We start from the raw sequence: 5,277 nt of genomic DNA on the forward strand, positions 1-5,277 counted from the left end.
TGCTATGGCCCTTTTGCTGCCTAAAGTAGCATATGTCATGTAAGCCTCCTAGTGCACGAGTGGTTCACTTGTCCCAACATTCCAAGGGGCATATTTATACTTTTTGGTGCAGAACAGCACTAACTCAGTTTTGCACCAAGATGTTTAGCACCGGCTAACACCAATTCTGTGCACCAGCCGGGAACCATATTTATGGAATGGTGCAAGCCGGTGCAAAGGGTAGGGTAGCGTAAAAAAAAATGAGGTTAGTCGGGTGGGGCTGGTGGTATGGAAGAAGAGGGTTTTGCACCAAAAAATGACGTTAGGCAGGTTTGAGTAAAAAAAAAAACATAACTCTAACCTGCTTAGAGTCATTTTCTGACGCAAAACCATCCATACCACATGACTCCTGTCTTAGAAAAGACAGGAGTCATGCCCATCACCCCAGTGGCCAGCACAGGGGACCAGGGTCCCCTGGGCATGGCCATTGCACCCTGTGCCATGTATGGGGGACAATTTCAGGGTCCCCTATGCCACTTTAAAAAATAAAATGCAATACTTACCTGTACTTACCTGGGATGGAGTCCCCCATCCTCCGCAGTCCCTCTGGTGTGTGGGGGGGTCCCTAGGGCCTGGGGAGGGCCCCTGTGGACTTATTCCATGGTGTTCCACCATGGAACTAGGCCCACAGATCATCTAATGGCTGCCCTGACCCAGGTGTTAAAAAATGGGGCAAAGCAAGCTTTGCCCCATTTTTTTACCCCTCCTCCCTTCTGTGCACCATTTTTGCATGGGAGTATAAATATGGCGTTAAGGTCATAGAGTCATTTTTTGCACGGGAATGCCTACCTTGCATCTCATTAGGGCAAGGTAGGTTTCCACTTCCAAAAAACGACTTTAACTCCATAAAAAGTATAAATATGGAGTTAGTTTTGCACCGAATTAGAGTGAAAAATAATGATGCTAATGCGGTGCAAACAGAGTATAAATATGCCCCCAAGTGTCTTTCAGTGGCGCTACTACAGACCCATACAGCATAGAATGCCCAGCAGGCAAGTCAAGTTCATCCATTAACTCTTCATATTTCAAAGTACCCAATCTCTGAATAGGTCTCCAACTCGCCATCCCCATTGTGTATCCATGTACGCAACCCTGCTCACTGTTCCTTAAGCGGCAAGGCATGAAGGCAGTTCAATGAAATATCCATTATAGAGGGGACTAGCGTTCAAGTTTTTTGAAGACTTCTGATCGTCAATATTTTATTACCCTTAGGGACTCTTTATTCCAATATTTCTCTTTTTGGGTCCAAACATGAGTCATGTTTTCTCCTGTAACCTCAGTCCAGGGCAACCTGAAACTGTAGCAACGCCCATCTCGGCTGACACCCATCTTGCTGCTCACTGCACCAGAGCAGTCAAGTAATAAGACTCAAAGGGGCATAGTTATACTCGTTTTGCGCCAAATTTGCGTCATTTTTAAAAAACGCTATATTTATACTTTGGTGCTAGACCTGTCTAGGGCCAAAGTTATGGAGTTAAAGTCATTTTTTTTACGTGGAAACCTACCTTGCATCAATGAGATGCAAGGTAGGCATTCCCGTGCATAAAATGACTGTATGGCCTTAGCGCCATATTTATCCCCCTGTGCTAAACTCACGCACGGGGGGAGGGGTCAAATAATGGGACAAAGCTTGCTTTGCCCTATTATTTAACACCTGGGTCGGGGCAGGCATTAGGGGACCTGTGGGCCTATTTCCATGGAGGAACACCATGAAATAAGCCCGCAGGTGCCCTCCCCAGGGACACCCCCACCCACACCAGAGGGACATTGGAAGGTTGGGGGACCTCATCCCAGGTAAGCATAGGTAAGGACATGTAAGTATTTTCTTTTTCAAAGTGCCATTGGGGCCCTGAAATGGTCCCACCTACATGGCACTGGGTGCAGTGACAATGCCGAGGGGACCCTGGCCACTGTGCTGGCCATTGGGGTGGTGGGCATGACTCTTCTCTTTTCCAAGACAGGAGTCATGTGGTATGGATGGTTTTGCGTCAGAAAATGACACTAGGCTGGTTAGAGTCATTTTTTTTTTCTCTAACCTAACTATCATTTTTTGGTGCAAAACTCCCTTCTCCCATACCGCCAGCCCCACCCAGCTACTGTAAAAAAAATGTACGCTAGCCTATCCTTTGCACTGGCTTGCACCATTCCATAAATATGGTGCCCGGCTGGTGCTCAGAAATGGTGCAAGCCGGTGCTAAACTTTTTGGCGCAAAACTGCGTTAGTGCAGTTTTGCACCCAAAAGTTTAAATATGCCCTAAAGTCTGGGACTGCACTCTCCCTTGCCCCATTTATTGGAAACTGCAATTAAGCCAATGCGACTCTGTGCCTGCCAGAGTCCCATATCAATTATGGAAGCAAAGCATCTATTTCTTGGAACTTCGCCCTGGGTATTACTATTGGCAAACTATTGAAGTAATACAATAGCCTGGGGAGGGCTACTATTTTTGCACTCGCCAGTCTTTTTGAGCCTCTGATATCTTCATATATATACATATATAAATATATATATATATATATATATATATATATATATATATATATATATATATATATACATACACACACACACATATATATAGCCCCCCCCTGAAGCCATATAGATTTTGATTCGCAGTTAAGGTCTCTAATTTTTTGCCTGCGGATTCCCGATTGTGTGGTTTCTGCACCTGAAACAAGCTAAATTAATGCCAATTAATTTGCATTCCTAACAGGTCCCCAAAACTTTTCAAAACCTGAAGGCCCTCCATGTATCCTTATGCACAACTCTAAGGAATATTAACATATCATTTGCACAGAACGACATGCAATAGGGCATGTCCGCTATTGATATTCCTCTATAAACATTCTCCTGCCTGTCCTTACTCACCCGAGGGGATAATGGCCACCCCTGCCTCACGACCCTTCCACCACACATGAACCAAAAATAATATCCTGTTTTAACGTGGAGTCTGTGTGATATACCTCTCCCCGTCCAATTTTATCTTGAACATTGCACAGATATTGCCATTCCAGGGTGTCAAACACTAAAAAGCTAAAATAAGGTCACCCGGGAGCGTGTCTGTGAGGTATTCTAGGCTTTCAGTCAGCCTCCTTACATTCATTGCCATATTTCTTCGTCTCTTCTGATCTGGATGTATGTTGTAGGAGGAGCTGCATATAAGGTAGCATCATTTTAAGCTTTTCTACAGGCCTTAATGAAGGAAGGTGAACATCTACACTTAAGAAGATATTCTTTGGGAAAGGGCTCTGGGATTCCTGCATGTGGCCTGAACTAATCAATGTTATGACTTCAATGGAGATTCCCCTACTAGAGAACTGTGATTACAGGTAAGAAACCATACCTTCTGACCCCACACACACAGATGGCCATACATTACACCTATTGTTCTCGAATTGTGATGTCATGAAGAATATTAACATTGCTCCACTGACCTGGTCAGACCACTCTAGCATTCGTTTTCTAGTCTCACTCCTTTTACAGCAAAAGGCTACTTCCAATACTCCCTCTGCTCCGAAAAAGGCCCTGGTGCAATTAGTGATAAATCATTTGATGATCACTTTACTCCCCCGGAGTTTGACACAGATACTCCCCCTTGATGGCTACCTGGCGAATTTTAATTCCAAAGCCCTAGACATTTGTGCCCCCTGAAAAACATCCCACCGACGAAATCTGTCTCAAAAAAGGTACTCTCCTGAGTTAAGACTTGAAAAAGGGAAGTGTAAGTCTGCAGAGAGAACATGGAGACTCTCAAAAAAACCTTCAGATCGCTAAGTATATGAACATCAATTAAAGGATTATCATAGATTGCTTAGGAGAGCCAAAAAAATCACTTCACCAGAAGATTAGAGGAAAGCTGCAGCACCGCCAAATAACTTTTTAAGATTGTAAAAGAACGTCCCCAGGCACTCAGCCTTTCACCCCTCATCTCCCAATTAGTCCCCCACTGTGAAGCAATAGCCAGTTACTTCACAGAGAAAATCTATAATATTTATTCCACTTTTGATTCTCAACTCTCTTTAAAAGAACTCGCCTGGGACCAGTAAAGACCCCACCCGAATGCTAGAGACCATCTGGGAAACTGTGCTAATGTATCGGGAGAAGAGGTGGCGAAGATGATGTTAGAAGTCAAATCAGGTTCCCCGCTTGACCCCTGCCCCCATTTTATCTTCTCTTGCCTATCCCCCATTTTAAACCATTATCTGATTCAAAATTGTAATTCCTTCCTGATAATGCTGAGTACCCTGACATATGGAAGCAAGCACTAATTCTCCCCCTAGCCAAAAAAGTAGGACTATCGAATTACCACCCCAACTCTCCGCTCCCGTAAATGTCCAAGGTCCGGGAAAGACTTTACAACAATCAGTGGACAGGTTTTCTAGAAGACAATAATCTAATGGAACCGTCTCAGACAGGATTCAGAGCCATGAACAGTACAGAATCCACTCTTATGTCTGTCCTGGAGAACATAAGATTAGAAGTAGATAATAGGACCACTCCTTAACAGTTGGGTGTTCAGTCAATCCCCAGTGTGACTTCTGTCCTTCAAATTTTGTAGCTAATCTTATGGTCAGTGAGTCAGGTATGGGCAAAGGAAATTGCTCTAATACTCCCACAATTATGTAGCAAGCCTTCCAGTCTTTGATTTTGTAGTCACTTTGAAGGAAATCCTTGGTCCAATCCAGATAAGGACTCCCCTTGCAAAAGCAGAGTAATCAGTTGAATAAACTTGCCCACGCCAAAAAAAATTCAATGCATTTCCTTCTGATAATGTCAGATGGGGGCATCTTGCAACAACTCAATCTGTGGCCCTCTCCTCTGGCCTGTACATTGTATCTTCCATGTTACAAGTCTGATTCTAGAAATATTATTTATACAAAATGTACTTACAATTAACAACACCTGTGCACAGTGTGTTCAAGAGGAGATAGTCCACTTCCATCCCCTCCTATCACTGACCCCAGTGTTCTGCCATCTCAAAGGGCTTCACTAGGATAACATAATAAATGTTACCAATGCTTCACATCCAGAATAGCAGTACAATGGTCCCCTATCCAACCCCATAACAAACAGCGTTCAAATATGCCATTTGATCCCATCCAAGAATAATTATTGATCTGTTGGTAACAGGGGTTGGGTGAGACACATAACAGACTTTAACCCCTGGTCAGGCCCCTTCTCTTTTGGACAATTTTGTTTTTTGTGTGCAGGGGAGAGGGGGCTTAAGCATCAGTCCAAA

The sequence above is a fragment of the Pleurodeles waltl genome, chromosome 7 (genome assembly GCF_031143425.1).
Source record: "Pleurodeles waltl isolate 20211129_DDA chromosome 7, aPleWal1.hap1.20221129, whole genome shotgun sequence".
Lineage (NCBI taxonomy): Eukaryota > Metazoa > Chordata > Amphibia > Caudata > Salamandridae > Pleurodeles > Pleurodeles waltl.